This window comes from Ambystoma mexicanum, chromosome 2p, assembly GCF_040938575.1.
Source record: "Ambystoma mexicanum isolate Mex_15411 chromosome 2p, UKY_AmexF1_1, whole genome shotgun sequence".
Lineage (NCBI taxonomy): Eukaryota > Metazoa > Chordata > Amphibia > Caudata > Ambystomatidae > Ambystoma > Ambystoma mexicanum.
In genome coordinates this window covers 1257696233-1257720633 of record NC_090923.1, presented here as the reverse complement: position 1 = coordinate 1257720633, position 24401 = coordinate 1257696233, and the positions used below count along the sequence as shown (strand labels likewise).

General features: G+C 44.0%; 1 protein-coding gene across 2 annotated transcripts in view; it reads right to left on the bottom strand.

Annotated features, from left to right (window-relative positions):
- LOC138567406 (lipopolysaccharide-induced tumor necrosis factor-alpha factor homolog) overlaps window positions 1–24401 on the bottom strand; it is a 327246-nt gene that overhangs the window by 214321 nt on the left and 88524 nt on the right. The window lies entirely within an intron of this gene.

Sequence of the window (24401 nt, the reverse complement as noted above, 5' to 3'; positions counted from 1 at the left end):
AGTTTCCTTCGTCTGAGTGTAATGAGAAATGTTTCCAAGACACTAATGTGTCCCCTGAATCTTCCTATCAGGCTTTGGTGGCGTCCATGTCTGTAATTGGAGCCATCACTAAGTCTCCTGAACCTGAAATCCCTCCTGAATACAAGTCTTTTCGAGACGTGTTCGACAAAGGAGGTGCAGACCAGTTGCCACCTCATAGGCCCTACGACTGCCCCATCGACTTATTGCCAGGGGCTAAGATTCCTGCTGGTAGGGTCTATTCTCTTACTGTACCAGAAGATAAGGTATGGAAGGAATATATAGACAAGGCCTTGGCTATTGGCTTCATCAGACCTTCCAGGTCCCCTGCGGCCTCCCCTCTCTTTTTTGTCCCTAAGAAGGAGGGAGACCTCCGCCCCTGTATTGATTTTAGGGCATTAAATGCGGTGACAATAAAAAACCAGTACCCCCTCCTGCTCATTTCAGTACTTTTAGATCAACTCGGTTGCTCTGTTATTTTTACTAAGCTTGATCTTAGGGGTGCATATAATCTCGTTCGAATTAGAGAAGGGGACTAGTGGAAAACCGCCTTCAAAACACGTTATGGATTGTATGAATATCTGGTTATGCCGTTTGGTCTGTGCAACGCCCCAGCCACTTTCCAGGCGTTTATGAATGACATTTTTCATGACTGTTTGGATCGGTTTGTGGTGGTATATTTGGACGATATCCTCATATATTCGTCCTCCAAAGAGCAACACACGAAACACGTGCAAATTGTCCTGCAACGGTTCAGAGAAAACCACTTATTTGTCAAGGCTGAAAAGTGTGTTTTCAATTCCACTGAGGTGGAATTTCTTGGTTATGATCTGACCAGTCGGGGTATACGAATGAGCCGTTCCAAGGTTAGAGCTATTTTGGACTGGCCCGTTCCTACATCGGTTAAAGCTTTGCAATCATTTTTGGGGTTTTCAAACTTCTATAGGCGCTTCATCCGTTCCTTTTCCTCTATCTCTGCGCCTCTGACGGCACTGACTAGCTCTAAGAAATCCTATCAATGGAACCCAGAGGCACAGCAAGCTTTTTATGCCCTTAAAGCAGCATTCACTTCCGCTCCAGTATTACAGCATCCTAATCCTTTACTCCCGTTTTTGGTTGAGGCCGACACTTCTGGGTCGGCTATCGGGGCAGTTCTCTCCCAGAAATGTCCAGATTCAGGAGAGGTTCATCCAGTCGCATTCTTTTCAAGGAAATTGACCCCTTAGGAGCGCAACTATCCGATCACGGAACGGGAACTCCTAGCCATTAAAGATGCTTTCTCCGAATGGCGGCATCATCTTTTGGGGGCTCGTCATCAGGTCACGGTCTTTTCGGATCATCAGAGTCTTTTGGCATTTAAATCAATGAAATGCCTTACCGCCCGACAGGCTCGCTGGCATCTTTTTTTTTCCCAGTTTTATTTCACAATCACATATTGGCCGGCCTGATTGAATTCTTGCACGGATGCTTTGTCGCGCATTGCCCTTCATTCTGGCAGCAAAGTCTCTGACAAACCTCTTTTGTTGCCTTGTAACGTTGTCTGTGCCTGCACCGCTCAACCTACTCTGCGGACTTTGATTTCAGACTGGGTCTCCACACATAAGGAGGAATGTGACACTCTTAATTTTGATGTGGTTCAAGGCCTGCCCTACATTCAGGGACGCCTTTTTGTGCCTCCAGGACAGGCACGCCTGCGTGCCCTGGCTTGGTCGCATGACTCCCTATTCGCGGCTCATCCGGGTCAACAGAAGACGCTGGAGACCTTACGCCGATGGTCTTGGTGGCCCTCTATGTCAAGGGATGTGGTTGACTATTTGGCATCCTGTTCAGTATGTTCTCAATGCAAAGTCTCCCGTTCTAAACCTGTGGGTCTGTTATGGCCTCTTCCTGTGCCCCACAAGCCATGATACATGGTTTCTATGGACTTTGCTGTGGACCTACCTCAGGTGAAGGGCTTTGATACCATATGGGTGGTCATTGACTACTTCACCAAAATGGCATTGTTCATTCCCTGTTCGGGTCTGCCCTCTGCTCCTGTCTTGGCTTCCCTTTTTCTTAAGAACGTTTTCCGATTCTTTGGTCTGCCTGCTATCATGATTTCGGACCGTGGGTCTCAATTTACATCACGTTTCTGGAGGGCCTGGACTGTGTCCCTTGGTATTGGCAACTGGTTCAGTTCTGCTTACCATCCTCAGACTGATGGACAAACTGAGAGGGTTAATGCCACCCTTGAGCAATTCCTTCGGTGCCTCTGCCTCCGCTTTCAAGCCTCATGGTTGATGATGCTTCCCTCTGCAGAATTCGCTTATAATAATTCTATGCATACCGCCTCAGGGGTCTCACCGTTTTTTGCTCTGTATGGCTGTCATCCATGATCATTGCCATTAGACCCGACTCTTCCCATCGACAACCCGGCGGCTCAGGATTGTGTGAGAGAGTTGGTGACGATCCGTAGAACGGTCCGTTCACATCTATTTCAAGCCCAAGCGAGGGCTAAAAAGAATGCTATCGTCACAGAAAACCTGCACCCGACTATAAAGTGGGCATGAAAGTTTGGTTGTCCACCCGCAATTTGCGAATGCCTGGCAAACGCTTGTTGCTGCCTAAATTCGTGGGTCCTTTTTCCATCACAGAGATTGTAAATCCGGTGGCTGTACGCCTTTCCTTACCTACCTCTTGGAAACAGCATCCTGTGTTTCATGTCTGTCTTTGGAAACCTTGTCCGCCCTCTACTTGGCTGCCCGATCGCCCCCCTCCGGTTCAGGTGGACGGGGTGATGAGTATGAAGTGGCAGAGATTCTGGACTTTCGTCTCTGCAGGGGGCGCCCCTTTTATCTGGTCGATTGGAAAATGTAAGGTCCCGAAGACAGATCCTGGGAACCATTATGCAACATTCATTCTCCAGTGCTCTTACGCCGCTTCCATGCTCGGAGGGGATCTGCGCCACCTTTGGGGGTGGATGCTGTTACACCGCGACATTCACCTCATCACACTCCCCGGTGTCTGCCCCGTGCCTCTCCGGTCTCCCGCGTTAACAAGGACAGTTGGGGAGCTCTATGTAAAGCCAGAAAGAGGAACAAGAAAGTGGTTGCTCTTCATAAGGGGCTACGGCGCTGTCATGCACCTTTTTTCTCATGGTGGCAGCTGCCATGGAGAATAGCTGCAATAAACTACATTTCCCAGAAAACCTGACATGGGTTGTAGTTCCCGGCATTAATACGGGAGCCTCGTTTTCGATTATGTTCCGCCTCCTTGTTGTATTTAACCTACAGCGGTTTTCAGAACACCGCTTCTGTTTATAGTTGCAACCGGCATTTTTCTGAAGTGCTACTTTCTGTACCTTAATTCCGGAAGTCTCCCGTTTTCTCTGTGTACCGACCTTGCCTGCACACGGACTCCTAACTCTTGATTCTACCTTGGTATTGTTTGCTGTCCACCCGTGTACCGACCTAGCCTGTACACGGACTTCTAGTTCTTGATCCTGTCTTGGTTTTTGTTTACTGACCGCTCGTGTACCAGACCTTTTGCCTGCTCCTGGATCCCTGGTTTAAGACTTTGCTACTGCTACTTCATGTATGAATACCATCTCTCACTTGACCACGCACTCTTGAGTCCATTCCTCACAGTGTTTGCGTTCTCTTGGGGAATAACACTGGTAAGGACAATTCTTCATTTCGGAATCCTGTTCTTCATCGAACTGTTACCTCATCTTTGGATAACATTGCTTCATTTCTAAGGTGCATTTTGGAAAGCTTTGCTGTGGTGCACCATCCCGAAACCAGTGCGACCCTCGTTCCGTCCGGGGATAGCTACCCTACTAACCTTCCTTTTTTTTGTTTTATACTTTCGTTGTTGCCCAGGATTCTTTGGACTATTCTTACCTCCACCAGTGGTTGCTCCAGGTCCTTTTTGTGGCTTAAGGGGAACTCACTCAGCTGGGTCCGTGGCGGTGTGTTCTCCCCGCTCTTTTGATTGATCGGTCCCCTTGTCTGTACAGTTCAGCAGGTGGTCATATCAGTTTAAAGAGTTCATTCCCTCACAGAGAGGAGGATCGGGTGGAGGCTCCAACCCGAGCTCTTCAAGCAAATCCTCAGCACAAGAGGACCGGTCTGTTTTTTACGCACTCCCCATACCGGTGAGTAACAATTAAAAGAAGCCGAAAGATCAAGTAAAATAGGAATAGAAAATAGCCTATTGTTTCTAGCAGAAAGTACAGAATTAGAAACGTGGGCAAAGGCATCATGAAAACGAGTTTGAAAATGCTCCTCTGCACTGTTGGTGACTTGCATTTATTGGATTTTTGTATGTGTTACCCTACAAAGTTAACTGTAAACTGTGGCCTTTTACCACATTTTTCACAGAGAGTATGCGCAAAAAGTATGGCTTTAACACAACATTTAAAAAAGAAATCTTAGGGTGTGGGCCATCATTTCCTAAATGTTGCAATAACATTTTCTTACATTCATCACTGGCCACTTCGAGTTGATTCTATTCGGCTTCATGGCATATGTTGTTAGAAGTGGGATCAAAAAGTGCTTGCCCCAATAGACTCAACATTCCCATGACCCCCAGTGCACCTCAAGGATGGGGTTGGCAGGCTTTAACCTGTATAGTAGCAACACAGTAGACATTTGGGTAGACAGCCAAGACCTGGTGGCCCCCGGCCTAAAGTTCCAGTTACCCAAGGAGACATATGGGTGGATTTCACCTAAATCGACATTGTTCGTGAAGTATGGCAAAAATGTCAGGGCTGGATTAGAAGACGAAGATTATCTGGGAGTAGTTTAAGTTTTACTCTGTCATAGCTACTAAAGATCACAAATCATTTATGACATCCTTACATTTACCTTTCCTCTAATGATTGATCTAGGTGTATTGTATACACAAGTCCACTACAATTAACATGCATTTGCATTTTTGTAGGGCTGTCAAGGGACCTTTGTGATCCATGTGCATAGATTTGAATGGTACTACTGCCTTTAGTAGAAGAGTATCTTTGGCTTACTTGTGTGATCCACTATTGTCTGCAAACATGTTGAGCATACATTCATACATCTTTTCTCAGCTTGGACCACCAATATCTCTCCACAAAATATGTGCTATTGCTAATATCCCAAAGTGGGCAGTGGCCAAACCTGCATGTTCAGTAGATATGACTTTTAATCTGTCTGTTTTGTCTGGATGAAGTCTCCAACTCTTTCTGGGAATTGTGACCATTACTCTATTGTCTATTAAACTGTATATATGTTAGAGAATCCTTTCGGGTTAGGGTGGCTTTCGTCCAGGCAGGCTTTTATAGCCTCATCAACATTTGTAGTGGAGTATGTTAATGCTATCACCACAGTTCTTGTAATCTGCTGTCTAGTAGACAGGTCTGCATTGTCAGCACTGTGCACTGTGTGTGTGCGTGCGTGCGTGCACAGTGTGTGTGTGTGTGTGTGTGTGTGTGTGCGTGTGCGTGTGCGTGTGCGTGTGCGTGTGCGTGTGCGTGTGCGTGTGTGTGTGCGTGTGTGTGTGTGTGTGTGTGTGTGTGTGTGTGTGTGTGTGTGTGTGTGTTTTTACCCATATGAAAACAATGATCTATTTGGGGTTCCAGGCCCTTTGCTGAAAATGTTTGTATATGTTTGTATACTATTGATTTCGCTTCAGAATCTTTAAAATCATCCTCTACCAACCTTTGTAGGTCTAATCTGTTTCCTCTGACTATGTCCATATGTGTGGGATTATGAGAAGAAGGAGAAGAAGAAGAAGAAGAAGAAGAAGAGAAGAAGAAGAAGAAGAAGAAGAAGATCTTGCAACTCTACTATTTGTGCTAATTTGCCTTCTGAATGTTTTGTTCTTTTATAGCCTAGATTTCCCAAAAATGATTATGGTTGTTTTGTTTTTGACTATAACTATAAACTTTAATTTTGGAAAACATAGTCTGTGAATATTCCCTTTATAACCATAGCCCTAGGTCATGGTTAAGTTCTTACTGTGCTGTTTGTGAACTAAATTAACACTTGATAAAAAAATGAAGCATACCATTGAAACATACCACCCTAAGCAAATGTTTTACGCTGTAGGAACATATACTGGAAGAGCAAGCGGAATAGCTTGTTGGCCAAGACGCAGGTTCCGAAGGCAGTAATTCCAGTCACTGATTGGTTTAGTTTCTTCTGTTAGATGGTACAATCATTTTTAACAGCCCAGAATTATGGTTGAAATGGCCTTTCATGGAAGTAGAGACAGGTGAATATCAATGTAATTGCTGAACAATCAGTATAATATACCTGTGCAAACACCCACAATAGTATGTCAGGCCTTGTTACATCTGCTTCCATGTGTGCATTCTATTCAAGATCTATTCAGGATCCCATATCTGTTAACTATAGTTTGTAATGACACTATTCATCGGGGGGGGGGCGGCTGGGAGGGCCGTGAGTAGTATCCTGCTGAATCCATCCAGTGCGTAGTGATTTAAGGTTCCAGGTGGCTGAGCGTGTTGCTGCCCTCAGTGCAACTAGTTGAACATTTATGTGTATGATTTAATTTGCTGCTAGTGATCATTCTTTCCGTATTATAACCTGTGCTGCTTTGAGGATTGTATCTTCTGAACGGTATCTCTGCTCTGGTATCTTAAAATCATGAATGATTTGCAATTGGCTTGATCTCTCCAAAACTGAAAACAATCTATGTAGATGCATTCTGCCCAAGAAGTAATGACACTTCTAAATGTGTATCAGTGTTTGTCTTTTTTGAGCTAACTACTCTGTGTCACATGGTTGTATGTGTGTTACAGAATCTGAGCATGGCCTGCCTTGCAATCTGACGGATGAAGATTTACTTTTACTAATGCACGAAGTGGGTTCACTGATGCTGCAAAGTTTGCCAAATATGCTTGACCAAAATGTAGCAAACCAAATAATGTCTGAAGGTTTGAGGGCTCGGTAAGTGTGCACATTTCTCTAGAAATTAGGAAGAGACTACCCCCCTCATCTGACAATGAGAACTTAAAAAATGTAACATCGATACTGCTAACCATTTGAAATGCCTTGTAATGGGCTCTATTTTATGCATGAGAATGTATCTGTGATACATCCTGAGGAATTATATTGAAACAACAGTGTGTTTAAGAGGGAATGCAGTGTATTTGAAACTCTTGGGATGTAATGGCTGTGTGAAGCAAATCATTCCGTAAGTGAAGGACAGTTTTGTATTTACACCTTCTGAATGTCGCTCCAAATGATTAGAACTGTGTAAAATTTGAACAGCCTCAGTGCACCTGTGTGCATTGAGTGCCCTGTGGTCTAGAAGAAAATTTAGTTTTTATCTGGTTTAACCACTAGAAATGTGGGTGTATTGTATGAACCATCCTAATGTATCAGGACTCCTTGTCCAGCAATTGGTCTGTTATTACTTTGATGTATGGGGTGTCTGGAGTCTGGCACTGGTGGCAGTCCATCTGCGGGGGGTACACGTTACCCCGACGACTGGCTCATTCGGGCCAATTCGCAAGAATTGCCAGTCTGACAGAGGGAGACTACAGTCCAGCTGCCGATGGATCTGAGGTTCTCCATCAATTATCTCCATAATTAAGAGAGAATTCTGAACATTAGCCTGCTTCACATCTAGATATGATTGTGAATGGCAGCAATGCTGCACCTAGTTAGAATTGTGAACATTTGCCTGCGCCAGACCCAGACAGGATTGTGAATGTTAGCAAAGCTGCACTTAGTTAGAATTTTGAACATTTGCCTGCGCCAGACCCAGACAGGATTGTGAATGTTAGCAATGCCACACTTAGCTAGAGTTGTGAACATTAGCCTGCATCACATCTAAACTTGATAGTAAAATGTCGGCAAGTGCCACACTTATAGAAGAACTAATATTATCTGTAACTTCAACCTAGAAATTGGTCCTGCTGCATTGGCTCATAATCCCACACAAACACTCCCATCCCATATCTTTACGCTTACTCTCTACTCTTCACCATCACACAATTAGAATGCAGCTATACCCCTGATCAATTCGGCCTAGCTGTTCACATACGAACATTACCCCATGAACACCTCATCACTCTAATAAAACGCAGCTATCCCATGACATTCCGGAGTAGCTGCTCACATAAGCGTCCTACAGGCCTAACACAGCCAGAACCCAGTCTGGGTGTCCACCCACCAGACAGCACAGCTTCAACTGATATCTTCTCCACCTAACACTAGGGTGCAGCTACCATCTGGCAATTACATCAGCTGCACACATAGCTGGTGCACCCACGCACCCTTCAACACTTTCTCTCTCTACTGACCTCTACTGTGGTCCCTGAAGGCATTCAACCTACCAGCGCTTTGAGATCATACCAATGATATATAGAGCACTATATAAATGCCAAATAACATAACATAACATAACATATGAGATAGCCTGCACGTTATTGGGATACTGTTTCTGAGGACTTGAGTCCCGAGTATTTTTTGTTCTGGACATTTAATATCATGACTAAAATGTTTTTTAAACAGTTGAACTGCTCCGAATACAGCCCAAGATTCTGCATATGTGCGTATTAGGTGTCCCTTAGTCTCTTTTGAAAATGCTAGTTTAATACCATCTTCTCCTCTAGTATTTTCTTTTAACATGAGCAGTGGCCAGTCTTGAGCTGTTGAAAGACCTTGCTTTCGGATATGTAATGTGGGTCAAAGCAGTGCCTCTGCTTGTCTTGTTTGTTCCCCCCTAGTTGAATTGTCACTAAGGGATCTGCACTGTTTTCTCTTACCTGTCCCGTGGGAATATTTATTTCCACCTTCTTCTGTGTTTGTATGTGTGTTACATGTGTTAATATCATTCCCAAAATATCGAAAGGTCTGAACAAGAATCTAAAAGGCTTACTTCAGTCACTTGGTTCCTTAGTTAATTCATACACTGCTCTCTACAATTATTTCTTTAAAAATGTTTACCTGAATGAGGTGGGTTCTGGGGGGCTTAATTGATGATGTCACCTGTCTGGCCATTTAGTAAGAAGGTGAGGTGACCAGGGGGGCCAGTTGCCGCCACTCACTATGCATGGCTGGGTGCAGGGGTGGTACAGGGAGAATCCCATTACCGACCTTATCATACCCCAGTTGTGCGGCAGAGGCTTGTCTCAGTGGGCATGGACATGCCCTGTCCCTTTTAAGGAGGCGCAAGCCTTGCTAATGCCCCCAAATGACAAGCACCCTGGTGGACCAACTCATTCCTCAAAGACTGCCATATAAAGTAGTTGTGGCGCCCTCACCTACCACAAGGTGCTCCTGCATGGCATTTATAAACCCAGAAGGGGTAATATAAGTGCTGCTGGATAAGCAATGTTAGACCAAACATTGACTGCAAAGACAACAGTGTCCTTGGCAGGCCGTTATCTGGATAATACACAATGCTTTTCAATTATATTATATAATAATAATGATATTTAGTTGTTCTGGCAACCACAATCTGTTTGATTAAGTTGCATTCATAGTTGAGCCATACCTTACATGAACACAAACTACCGAGCTGCATAGTGTTAGCCCCGCTTGTGCAGACTGAAGTCAGAAGATGGCAGCTGGTCTTGCTGAAGGCTTAGGTTGCTTGTCTGTGCTCGTTGCCCTGACCCCTTGCTTTTCAATGAAAATTCCACAAACAAGGGCTGCTTAACAATTCTAATTCAAAGACCAATAAAGGGCAAAATCTGAATGTGGTTAAGTGCGGGCAGACCATAGGGCGAGGCCAACCTGCTGTACAATCTGCAATCTTTGTGGAATTAGTGTGGAGGTTAGAGATGGATATGGAGAATTGGCCTTAGTTAGAGGTGTCAAGGTAAGGAGATTTAGGTGGACCTGGGGAAGGTGACTGGAGGGAGGTGGCCAGAAAAGGGGAGAGGAGGAGTGAGGTAGAAAATAGTGTAGGTGGTGAGGAGGAATACCAGAAGAAAAGTTCTAAGTTAACTGTTTCTGGCATTAAGGTATTATTGGTAGAATCATCCAAAATTTCAGAATCATCAGTGATCAATATAAACATATATACAGAAAGTCAACTTAAGTGTTGGCTTGTAGTGTCTTTGCATTTACTAGCCAAGCCTTCCCCGTGACTGAGAGAAGACTTTGTGCGTGGCATTTGCAATAGTTTCTTCCAATTAAGATCTATAAATAATGAAATTGAAAAATCAATTTACTAGCTAAAATGAGCTGGAATTTAGTGTGTGGCGATTTTGCCAATGGAATTAGTTGACATACAAATGCAGTGGGGTCAACATGTGAACCAATCTTGGATCAACTATGGATAGTGCATCGGTTTGCAAATGACCAGGTGCACCAAACACGTGGAATGACTAGGATTATGGATTTCAAAGGTGAATCAAGGATTCAAAAATATACTAAGACAGCCCCAAACAGTTCTGTACCTACACCCAATATGTCATTAAACCAGTGTGGTTGGAGTGGCTGCTTTAAATGGAGCAATCTAATTTCATTATTAGAATGCTACTTATCCTTCACATTCCTTATATGATGTACATCCCTTTTTAAATTCCATGATCATGGCGTGAATTATTAGGGAATGTGGCACAATACGATTTTTGACTTTTGTGTTCTGATTCAAAAAATGTGGTAGCTAATAACCTGACGGTTTGTGGTATTTCTGCCAGGGCTACTAAGAGTGTTATTTGTATTGGTCAACCAATCTTTTTAAAAGGTTGAGGTATCCCTCAAAGCTCACGGCAATACCAGTGAAGGGGAGTACTGTGAATGAAAAGGGGAAGAACATCATTGGTGCAATGCTTATCTGGGATTCAAAAGACATAGGGCCTCATTATGAGACCAGCAGTAGCCGGCTGCCGCCGGTATCATTTTTGTCTGGCGCCTGCGAATGGGCAATTACCAGGTCATTACGGCTCCACGGACCCGGTAATTGCCCATTCGCGGGCGCCGGAAATAAATGCTCCCCATTCCCATTAGGGCTCAATCGGAATGGGGAGCCCGGATGCACCGGTACCATTTGTGAATGGTGCCGGTGCATCCGACATGGTCTGCGGGCGGGTGCCGTTCTGCCCTCCATGTCAGACCTAACGGGTGGGAAGGCACCCACCCGCCGAAACTCGTAGTTTGCCGGTCCGGGAGTAACAGTGCCGGTAGTTTACCGGCACCGTTACTACCAGACCGGCAAAATTATAATTAGGCACATAGTCATTCTATCCACTCAATAAACTTCTTTAGATGGCTGCGTAATTGCAGAATGCACTTCTGTTCCAGGTGTAAAAGTTGAGAAGCTAGTGGATAGGTACTTGAATGATGGTCTTCCGTAACGATTAACAAGGCAGATCAACGTCAAGCAGAAGAGCTAGGAAATAAGTGTGAGGACACTCAAACCGCTGAGACTGTGAGTGACGGAACTGTAAGGCTATCCACCGGTGGGAAGGACCCCTGGATTGAGCCTTAAAATAAGAGACTTTGTTGTTTGGACCTCGAAATGAAGACGTTATACTTTCCTTCGTTGGCCTACTTGTATAAGATTCCCTAATAAATGAGAATATTTAAAACCCTAACTTGTGTATCACCCTGATATTGATCCTACTCAGCTCAGTGACATTAGGGTCGGCCGCATTCTATGTGGTGTCAACCATAGAAGTGGTACATGACAGATCGACCAGGGCCTCTCCCCAATTACCAACCCCTATGTTGGTACTGGAAGGCAACCCTCTTGCAAGAAGATGGAAGTGTAGTATACTGCAGAAGACTCCTGGTGTGCATTACCCTGTTTGTGATCCCAGCCAGCCAGTCTGAAATAGACACTCAGAAGTGTGCCTTATTCATGTTCACGGCCCATGGACCGTGGACTGATTCTTACCCTGAGAAAGTTCATTCAGTTGAGGCAACAAGGGCCAAAGATATCAGGAGCAGCGAATGGGAGACATGCACACCGTGAAATGAGAGAACAATGGCAGAATCGTGTGGCTGCCATAAGAGGGAAGACTGATTCCAAAAATGCAAACTGGCAATGTATGCCCTGTGACCATGAAGCTGCAGGCCGTGTAGTACCATAAAAGACCCCATTAGCAACACCAGATGTTTTAGCAGGGCCAGACACTGTGAACCAATCTACAAAGCTCATTAATGATTCCCCACAATTCCTCAGAGTGAACACATAATTGCATCCATTGTCCTGTGTTCCTGATAATAAAATGGTGCTGGGTCTTGGAGTAGGTGTGGGAGTTCTGAGATAGACAAAGAAAGGATAACAGAGTAAAGGTGTGCAAAGGAGAATAGACCAGGGAGAGGAAGGTGTATTCGCAGGAAGGAGGAAGGTGCTCGAGGATGACAGAGGGCAGAAGTAAGTCAGAAAGAAAAAGAGCGCAATCCAGATGAAGGTTGGTGGAATGAGGAGAGAACAGGTCTCAAAAAGCCCTTGAGGAGGATATATCCAAAAGAAGCAGAAAGGACGGGAAAACCAAGACAGGAGGGGGAAGTATAGAGGAACGCATGAGTGAGACTACCAGCAGCAGAAGGAGAGTCACAGGAGGTGGTAGACGATAAGGTTCCTATATGCAATCTAGTATTGACCAAGCCAAAAGAGCTAACGTTTAGAGGGATAACCAAGTGGTAGAATGTGGATCCAGTGGGGCCTGGGTTCAGAAGGGACTCAGATACCAGGGATCAGACAGTAATGTGCCTGGTAGTCCATATGATAAAGACTGGCAGGACCCACGTCACCAGATTGCTTAGAATAAGATTAGAGCAAACAAGACAGGATAGCTGGGAGCTGCAATCCAGATCTGGTGGAACTGTCGAGTCCACGAGCTACACACAAGAACACTTACCATAGGCAAAAGAATGAGAAACACAGACGAGAGAAACAGGCTACATGAGACTTATTCTGCAGATCTGTTGGCATTGGGAAGCCCAACAAGAAGACAAAAGAAAACTTGCCTAAAGGTCTAAAACCAACAGGTGCCATTTTGAGGGCTGAGGCACCTGAGACCATAGGCTGCCGCCTGATAGAAGAGGTGGTAGTGCCTTGGGAGAGGCACAGCTCCTCCCTACTGATGAGGTCCAACCAGACCGAAACACGTGTCTGGAGATGCTGTTGGTACTCTTGTTCAGAGGAGAATTGCCTAGCATTTCGGTGCTGGACTGCCCCAGGGCAGGACAAAGACTGATATGTTTAGGATATTTCTTCTCTGTGAAAGATAGTGAGGTAAAGACTCTGGGTAAGTCTCTCGCAACCAGGACTAATGTCTGGCAGAGGGACTCCCAGGACCCCCCTTGTTAAAGTGCCTTGGGAGAACACATACAAGGAAGCTAAGCCTGTGGAGGGTCCCAAGGAGAGTGAGAGCATGATATCAGTGATATCGAATTAACACATGCGAGACTGCCATTGGGAGCTATGATGATAATGGCCAATGGCCTGAAAATCAACCTGACAAAAGACAGGGAACTAGCCAGCTGTCAGGACCAGCCATCCTTACCACAACTGTTGAATTTTGAACTTTAATTTATGGGATGACCCTGAGAATGACTTGAATGGAACTATATGCATACTCTCTATTCTTTTCATCCTAATTCTCTTGCAAGTAAAACACCCATTTTGACTTATAGCTTTTTCCCAACCCACATTCCTTGTTTATATAAAAATTCTATGCTTATTTTTGGAACCCGATTTAGGCCCCCAGGAATCTGTTTGATCTCAATATTTCCATAATAGGGCAAACATCTCACATTCTTCGTGACAGAGTGCACTACATCACTGCTAAGCAGGTATAAATAGACCTTTTTCTGTATTCATCTGTTGATGAAATCACTGGTTTCCATCAGTTGATGGCCAAAGTGACTCAGTATTACGAAATTCCAAGTCAATGCTACTTTTCATCCTATTAGTACTGGAGTAGCATGAGAGGTACTTATCACAGTGGGGCAGCCACTACATCTGTCCAAGGGCCAGAGTGTCCACTTCACCATGGAACACAGAGCGTGATCTCACAACACCATTTATCACCGTTGGACTAATGGACAGTGCATTAACTGTGTGGCGGGACCACGCGCTCAGTGCCCTTCACTTCCCAAGCCAGATGAAAGGGGTGCAGATCACGATGCTCTCCATGGGGGAACCAGACGTATCCAGTTTGGGATCAAGCCATTTTGTGTGTTCAAGCATTTAAAGCCAGAGGCCACATGGGAGTTTTCATCTGGGAGATGGTGGTAGAAGTGGTGGCACAGTGGATACGCCAATACAAACTACAGTGGGCTTTGTTGCTGCTGACAATGGGTCTAATATCTTGATGCGCTAGGCTGACCATGGCAATTTATAATTCGTATATATCCTTCACTTTGTAGCAATATGTTAGATCAGCAATTGATGGCCTGTGCAGGTAATGACTGCCATGGACCAGAAAATAACCTGACACTTCTGCCAGGCCTAGAATGCAAGAACTGTGGTGCCTCAATGCAGGTGTGCCACAAGGTGCCATAGCCCAATTTGAAGACTGCAATTGTCCCCGCTAGAATTTACTTTGCACATGTTCAACCGGCTAGTTCAATAATGCACACCTGTAACTAAATATTGCATCAGTCGCAGGCCAAATGGGCATTATTTATGCCAAGACAGTGACAACTGCAGTCTGATGTTTGGTGTGCTTTGAGGAGGCTGCTAAGTGCCTTGGTTGGTGTATGCATCACCCAGTGAGGTAATGGCTCTTGTGAAGTTACACAATTCAATCTGTTCAATATGATAAGAGGCTGTGATTTTGCTAGCGAGTTGGATACAGTGCATCTCGTGGTGAGGGATGTGCTCTCAAACGTTTGTGTGGATCCATGCATAGCCCACAACAAAGATAACACCAAATACCTCCAGGAGTCGTTTCTAGACCCAGGTTTTAAGGTCAAAGTAGCTGCTGAGAACCCAGCAGAATGTTGCACAGTTCAAATGCGCAAAATTGCATTTACACAGCATGTGGAAATGAAACTGTGTGTAGGGCAGAGGCAGGAAGGCAAAGCAACAACACCTGTGCTCAACACACCATCAGAGATTTCGAGAACATTGTCTTCTACACCAGTACGAAGTGCATTACTCTTATTACGCAGAGGATTTCAGCCATCTTAGGTCACCAATATAGATGACAGTGGGAATCCTCAGTGTAGATGGATCTACAAGCACGAACAGGATAACTTTTGCAGCTCAGCTGGTGAATGCATTTCTACTTGACACATCTTACATGGTTAGAGATGATGACCCGCTAAATGAATTGTCAAACTCCCCCAATGAGTGTACATTATGAGCAAGTCTTTAGTGCTGCCAGACCTATTGCACCTGACTGCAGGAGAAGCCTTGCATTACTCCATGTTAAATAATTAACATTCATTAAAGTGAACCAGCATTATCACTGTAAAGAAAAACATGGCCGCCAGGTTAGCGGTGCTGATTAGAGGCTCCCAGGGGAAGGTAAGAGATCAGTTGAATATAGTTATTGTTTCAAACCATACATGTGCTCTTCATGCATGTTATTGTTTCGAGGTCTGTTGTGAGCTATCTGACATGTTTTTGTTAATTTTCCAGAACTCAATTGCTGAAACTTTAGCTGATTGGGCCTTGGATGTTTGCCCCACAATGGTGCTACATTGTTGGCTAAGGTGGGTGCGGGGGTCTCTGTCATATGCTCTTAATCACCTCAACGGTTCATGTTCATGTTGGAAAGAACATATACATGGCTCAAAGATCTTGAATGTTGATGAGCAGGATTGATATGGCGTCTGCCCGTTTCTCACATGTAGTTTGCTTTGTCTCTTTCACTTCCTGGGGCTACTTTGCAACACACAGTGCTTTCCTTTCAGGCTTGGTTTTATGAGGTTTCTGAGAGTCGACTTAAAGATGCATTGTGAGGATGTATGACTTACATACGCAGGGAAGTGTTTGGTGATTGAGGTGCATGATTGGCAGGCTCGACACAATGACGAGACTGCAATGATTTGATTGGAATGAGGGGGCATGTCCAGGGCATAGGAGGCCGCGAGGTTGGGAAGAAACAGGACAGAGACCCGCTCCCTGGGGTTCTGGGGCAGAGATGCTGTTTGCTGGGGCAGAGGCACCGTTCTGAGCAAGGCTAGAGACGTACCGCTGTACGGAGAGTTCTCGGGTCATGCAGGGCGCAGTCTGTATGTCTGGGCACTGTTGCCAGGGACCTGGCTTATGCATACCACACAGTGGCGGTCACTGTGTCTGACAGAGGGACTAGGGAGTGTTGGCAACTGGACACTGCCTTTGGATTCCACACAGAAGGAGCTGCATCAACAACGTCGAGAGCCTTCTTCTTGGTCCTGCACACTCCCAGTCACTTGAAGCCGGTGGGTACGGCCAGCCCGACCTGTCCTACATTTATTCATGTGTTCAGTCTGTGGGTGATACTGATCCACTCTTGGGAATGGAGTCGGGACCAGAGGCATCTTGAATTGCTGAGTGGACAATTCCTTTTTTTCTTACACATCCTTTATTTGTCCTCCTAGGAAGAGGGTGCATTGGTGCATTTGTCTGTTTTGTTCTCTTGTTTGTCTGTTGTCTTCTTTGTGTGACCGTATTTCTTTTTTTTACTGCGTGCAACGTTTATTAAAGGCCACATGATTCGTGAAGCATGATGTCATCAGGGATGTGATCCCGTCAATTAACTGATCAGTAAACACAAAGGTCATAGGGGAGAGTTTGGATGACAAACTTCAGATTGATTTGGTCAGTTTGCAATACGTTGCAGGGCTCCTAGTGAGTTAATTCGACCTGTGGGTCACTTGCCAGAGTGCTCCTTGGAGGGGACAGTAGCCGCAAATGGTAGTTCTCTGCTCTGCGCCTTTTGCAGGAGCCGGCCATTCTTTGAGCAGAGGGATTCACAGAAGGTGCTGCTCGAAGTGATGGGCTTCAGCCGGATGTGCTTTTGTATTCTTCAAGCTGGGTACTTCGGAGGGTTATACTTTTAAATGTGATAACATTCCAGAGCACTGGCTCACAGTTTGGCAGCAGTATCTGGAAGCCTTCAGTATTTCAATATGGCTCCTCCTGATACCTGTGATGAAGAAAGAGTTTAACCGAATTTCAGGACCTTGCAAGCCATTGTTTCTCTTAAATGTTGGCAAATTTTGGCTTTAAATTGCTTATGTTGATCTTTTTGATTCTAAATGCGGTACAATGGAAGCAGGGTATGTTGGCATCTGGGTGTTGTGATATTTCCTATGTGTATGGGTTCATTTTGGAGTTGGGTAGCTAGGGGTGGTCTTTGTATGCGGGACTGGGCGAGACTTGCCATAAACCACCTGGCCTCATCTGGGGGCGGTATAGTTACCTCTGTGTACTGGGTTGAGATGGCTATCTGTGTCAATGGAGAATGGGTGGTGCTAATCCGTGTATTGTATGGTATGCAGGTTTGTTTTCTCTCTCGGGTTGTTCATCCTATATGGGCAGAACTGATTCCCTGCCTCCCCCTCTCAGCTTCTTTCAAGCCCTTTTCACTTGCTCTCTTTCCTTTCCAACTACCTGCCTGTACTGTCCTAGTTTTTGGATGGGAGCCCACCCATAACGTTATGTGGAAGGCAGGAACACAGTAACTCTACTTTTATTTCTTTATATTTTCATGACTCTATTCTGAGATAATTTCCCAAGTGATTTCAATGGTCTGTGCATCCATTTATACTTTTGGCAATTATATTGTGTTTTAGGACATGCTGATTGAACATATTATTGAGACACATTCACTGATGGTCTATATATTTGTCTCTGTACCAGGTACTAAAGAAAAACTGACTCTGACCAAGGTGGCCATATTCTTATGGGCACTTTGCCAAAACTAGTTGGTCTTTGATGTGTACGTAACTGAATTAAGCCTGTAGGTTTCCAGGCATCAACATCAATTGTACATGGTGGTGGGAAAGATCGTCTTGCACATATTGGTGATGGAGTTATAACTCTTCAGAGTGTGATTTATACATTTTTTATTCCATGTACATGTATTTTAAGATTTTCTATTAAATAACCCAGCTGTCCATACACATACATTGAGTTTAGCAATTTCTGTCTGAGTATGTACATATGATATATTGTGACCTATACTTGGGCACCTCATGTATATATGATTCAACTTGTATCATTATCTTCCCAAAATCATAGTTTCCCATTTGCTAGTACTTACCCATGAGGCTGGGTTTAAAAATTGGTGTTCTCCCATCCTGATTTGCTGGTCGCTCACCAAGGTGACTGAAGACCCATTAGGCTGGCATAACCATAATAGGGCAAGGCCTCCAGGGACAGGCAGGGGGCATGAGATAAATGAAGAGTCCAAGAGATGTGAGTAACACACAAGGTGGACCTACTGGTAAGGAGGTGAGACAACTTAAAGGGAAGACCTTAGACAACAGAGCGCAGGGGTACAGAGGGGGCATCAAGAGCCAATCTTGTCATAGAAATACATACCAGCCACAGTTGCAGCAAGCCACAAAACAGGCTCCCAGCAGGTTTGCAGGACTCACTAGCCCTGCACCTACCAGGCCTGTTTGACTTGAGCGACAGCAGCAACATATGACTGCGATGGATCAGGTGGCTATGTGATTTCAAAGTATATATTGGGGCCCTAGAGCTTCTGGATGACCAAAGTCTCTTCACCCTGACTATTGGGACAAATACAAGAGACATACTATATGAACTACCAAAAGATGAGACAGACAGCTTTGGGAGGCCTAGAAGCAGTGCTCACAGCCTACTTCACGCCAGACACCAACGTCGAAATACGAGTAAACACGTTTCACTCCACAACGCAGAACAAAGGTGAGACGATGGATTTGTATGTGATACATTTACAGGCGGGACTAAAACATTGCACATTTCACAATTACTCCAATGAAGAAGAATTGTGCTCACAGATAATAGAAGGCTGTGAGTCCTCGCCTTCAGGAAGAAGTTGCTGCAGAGGCCAATGTCACTGGAGGAAATCCTGACTCTGGCGCACACAGACATGGCCATTCAACAGCAAGTGGAGTGCATGAACAAACTGAAGGTGCGCTCCTCGATGATGGGAGGGATAAAAAAGATCACCCCCTTCCCCGCACATACAGACATCAGCTGATCAATTCTTCTTCAGATTTGGATACAAATATCCACCTGAAGGGACATGCCTGGCAATTGGCCAACTATGTTTCATGCAACATCTTGTGAGTGTGCTAAATCCCAAATTTGTTATCTGGCTGGATTGCGGATTCTGTCAGACTGACGTTCAACCACCCTTACAGATAAGACCTGCCTGACCCTTCCTGATGACATTGATAAAAGGATATCTTCCATGAGGCTTGGCTGTGCCAGAGCATAAATCACAAGTATTTCAAGAAATCTCTAAGTTACTGACAGGGTGGTGATTCTGAAATATAGGTTAAGCTGATGCAGAACCACTCAAATCTATTTCTTCCAAGCTTTGGTGGTGATATTCATCACTGTGTTATTGAGATTGGCGAAGAGAGCTGTGTATAAGAGATTGCAGTACCAGAAGGGTAGCTGATTGGATCAATGCCCTACCGGCTATGAGTTACAATCCTAACAAGGTAATTCACTTGCTTAAGTGCCTGATGGGGGGGTACGAGTGTGTTTACCCAGGATCTCACAGTTTAAAATCCGAGTAAGAAAGGTCAATCAGCTAATGAACCTGTAGTTGAGATCTATCTGTAACTAGCATCTCCCAAATTGCATTACCAGTATAATACCTCGATAGATTCATGTAACTGCCACAGTGATTTTGGTGTAAACCCCAGTGCCCAAATTCCATTCCAACTGCAATAGCTCAGTGGATAAAGGGCTTAGCTTCAGAGATCTCTTTGTAACATTCAGGTCATTTGTTCCAATCCCTAAGATACTTGCTTTCATTTCTTTACACAGAATGTCATTGGATCTGTGGGTATATTGACCCAATCAACAGCATTTCCCCATATCACCAAGCTGCATTTGCGCAAGAAACAGCAAGATGGCTGTGCTGGCTCCTGTGCGCGCCAGGACCTTAAAACTGCGTTTTTGCAGCAACAAAACGATGGCTGCCCCGTCCTGCCAAGCACACTTCAGGCAGGATGGAACAAGCGGACACACTGAAGGAGCGCGCCAGTGTGTTCTGAAACATATAAAGGGAATAAAGTGAAAAGGCAGCACTGCTGTGCTGAAAACCCCAAATTCCCCTTCAAAATGAAACTTTTTCACCCTTTAAAAATGCTGCTTTGACGCTAATTCCATCTGTTCTTTCTTAAACTACTGTGATTAAAAAGGCCATGCCATGCTCAGGATATTGTATTGTGCCTCAGCAAAACCAGGCATAATTCCTGAATGACAGGCCCTGTCAACCCAACTCTGAGAGAAATCAACAAGGAACTTCACTTGTTACTTGCACGGGAACATGCGTTTATTTATTTCCAAAAGTATACAAAAGTATCCAAAGCTCAGCAGTTCAAAGAAATTCTAACTCTCTGAGCCGGGTCAGTGTCAATATATCAGTGCTTCAGACAAAACTCCTGCTTTCAAGAAAATTACTTCGCTGCAAAGACAGTGTGTGAATCTGATGGAGCTGCCAAACCGAATTTAAAGAAAGAAATGCTAGCTTTTCACCACACGTGTTAAAATGGACCTTTGCAAACTAAAGAAAAAATTGCCTGTTTAAAAAGGAAATTGTTGAATATAAGCTTGTCTTATTTAGCAATGTAAAGGGGTTGTGTTGTTGGTGATAAGACATAAATAGGCTATTTTACTTTACAGGTTTGTGTTAATTCAGGTCCCAAAATAAGAAAATAAAGATTTTAAGCCATATGGGCTGAATTTGCAAGCTCTCAAAAAACAGTTATTCCAGATGGCAGAGCACAAAGCTTCCCCGTCAGGAAGGGAGCCACACCATAAACTCTCAGCAGATACTAACACCTAAATGATAATTGCTAGGTTGGAAAGAATACTGTCTAGGCCAACCCACAGACAATGGGACTCCCAGGGCAAGGATGTTTGAAGTGTGAAGGGCCAATAAACCTCAATTAAGCTGAGAAACCCCCACCTTGCTTTGAAGGAAATGACAGTTGGTAGCAGTTGAAGGAAGGAAAGAAAAATGATCCAGTGACAAAAGACTGCATTTGTTTCCAAAGACTATTTCATAAATAAACTTTAAAGACTATTATCTCTGCAGCAAGAATTTGTAAAAATGTTGAATTTTCACAGTGTAAAAGTGAATTTTTGGTCTTTCTTTTAAGACTTGGTAGAATTCATTGACACCTTGGGGACAGAAATGGCAAAGGATGGCAGATTCCAAGAAAAGTATCCATGTTGCAAATGCAAATTGTTGTACATACATCCCTTATGATCATCCCCACCCATGTATAAAGTTATAGAATTTTGAGTAATATAAATCCCATTGAAAAGCACGAAAAACTGGTAGAAGCACGAAACAAGGTCTCACGGACTGGAGGATTGGACTGAAATGTGCTGCACAAAATCTGTAACTTGTGTATATAATTTGTTAAGAGATTGCAATTGTATAAATGTATGTTTGTGGAAAAATCGGATTTTAGGTAAAGTAACTCTGGGACGTTTTTGGACATTGTAAAACTCACCTCATAAATCCAACATCATTTTCCTGAAATCCAACCAGCTGAGAGTGAAGCGGAGACTATCACCCTTGTCCAATCCTGTTGTTAGAGGCGTGTTTAGTTAAGCCTGCCCCAGTCATATACTTTGACGATGTCACTAAGCATTATAAATAAGAGTTCCTGACAAGACTCTAGACACACACTCTTCCTGACTTTCCTGCGCCGGCGTCCTGTTCCTGTTCCATCGATCCAGATTTCAGATCCCAACTACAAGGCCAAAGCATTGCTGACCCTACTCCAGGGCCCACTGCAAAACCCAAGGATTGCTGATCCTGCTCCACCAAGGCCTCAAGTCTGAAAACCCACTAGACTTCCCAAATAACAAAAGGGGAAAGCTGTGGTGTTTTTGGGAAGCATCCTGCCATCCAGCTGATCTTTAGTATCCGGTGACCAGAAATGCCAGTCCAGTGCCCTCCGGTGTTTGCCAGGCACACTGCTGTGTAGTGACCAGAACCGTTGACTGTCCAAAATCCCAAACTCAAAGTGGACTGTTAGTATTTCACCACCCCTTAGGAAACCATACCCTATCTTGTCTTTCTCCTTACCCCACTCTCTAAGTCATCATATCCTTACCCTGATAACTTGTAAAACTGTCAGAATCATTCTTGCAACCCTGCCCTTGATTTCTAGTGCTAGCGACATTTCTATAGTAATTTCCCCTTGTGTAATCCTAAACCCTTAGTCCTATTTCGAGTGATCGGACTGGTTCCGCCAGGGTTGGGCGCTGGGGTGAGAGGGTTGAACTCGCGAATCAACCCTGGAGCTTACTGTGTCCCTCTTTGGTGGACTAGCCTGAATACTCTAGTGTAGAGTAAAACTGTTCTTGTCACAACTGATTTCTTTTCCTTTTTCACTGCTTCATTTTACTCAAAACGCACCTTTCTAGATCTTGCATAACTCATCCAATTTACCAGCTAGAGACTTAATTTCACTTCCATATGGTACCTGTGATCTATAGCTATCCCACAAACCACACTCCAAATCAGTGTATTTTACCCGTTTTTATTAAAAACCGTTTGGTTCATTTTAGGCGGGAATGAAAAAAATGCAACTTTCACACATGTCATTTTGCTGCAATCTGTTTTAAACTTTCCACTCATTTTTGAACTGTATGCCTTTGGTAATCAATTCTTTGTGAGTGTTAGTGTCTTTGCATTGTTGCTTTAGTGAGGAATTATATTTGCTTCAAGTTTTTTAACACACATTCATTATTGATTTTTCCATTTCCGAGTGTCATTTCATAACATTGCAAGGGGTTTGAAATCCGTTTTTCTCTCTTATTTGGGGAGGGAAAGTCAGATTTGTATTCCAATTCTTGCCTATTATTCCTGATCACCTGCTGCTTCTGTTTATCCACTCAGAATTGATTATTTGTGGGTGGAGAGAACATTGCTGCAGGAAATTCTAACGCGGGCGCTATCTTTCCTAAATCAAAAAGTGCTCCTATTCCCCTGTGCTGTGCATCTGTTTCACTAGAAGGTTCAATCCAGTTCATTTGTTCACATTCTCATTGTAATTACCACCCCATTGATGATTGCTGCCCTATATTAAAAAGTGTATTAATTCTTTTGAATTTTAAAATAAATAAATAAATATTGTATTTTACCAACCAGCCTGGTTCATGGTCCATTTTGACCCAGGGTATTTGAAAAGGGGGTGTGATATGAGTGGTCTACCATCTCAATATTGAATCTATATATATAAAAAGATAAGCATTTCAGTCGTGCGCTGCATACTAGGCTAAGACCAAGGTGTGTGTCGCCTGAATGAAATCCTCAACAAATCCCATCCCAGTAAGAAACCACAGTGAGCTAATGCTCTTTTTCCAGAGATCTGGGCTAACCCTATATGCCACAGGTTTAATTTTCTAGTGAGCTAAGCCCCTCAGTGAAGGCCCATGCTGCAGAGTTCCAAGTTTAATTTGTGGGTCACTGGTTTCAATATCTGTAAATTACTCTCATTCTGCAGCAGAGATGTTTGGGTATTCAATGGTTGACAATGTCCGATCTCTTTTAGATGCATGTGTTAATTAGTAAAAGGACTACCATGCTCTCTGTGAATCTGCAGGTAACATGATTGCATCCAGGGAGAGCGGAAAACAGTTCTTTATCCCTGGGAGGGTAAAAAGAATATTAGAATGAGCCGCAATCCCATGTCCAATACTACAAGCTATCTTTGACGCCACAAATATAAAGTTAAGTTATACAACAAGGACACATGCCTGTGCCTGTTGCCTACACAGAGATCAGACATTTCATTTTGGTGCTTAACCCACTGTACTACGTAAGGTGTACGTCAGCAGAAGGTCTTCATATTTCTTGAATCTGTTGACTTTTGCCATTTAATCGACGAGGCGTTATTAATAAATCTAATTCAACTTCACAAATATGACACAGTGCTACTTCTGAACAGATCAACAACACAAACCTTTCCGGTCCGCCTTTTGTTTAGTTATAATTGTCAGGCATGCTGTAACCGTCAGATGAACTTTTCCTAGAAACTCAGAAAACTCATGAAGTTCAGCAAAATGCTAATTACATGGAACACTCGGGTAGCTCCGAGTTTTTGCAAATGTATTCACAATGAACTAATAGCCACCCTTCTGAGAGAAAACTACAAACATGTCTGGTAATTGTGTGGTGTGGGGTAGGTTGTAGCCTTAGGCCATGTTGCCTGTTGTCTTGAGGGTTTTGCAATACGATCAACTTTAGAAAAGGTCAAAAATCAATCACAAAATACTTGTAGACTGTAATCTAGACATAAATA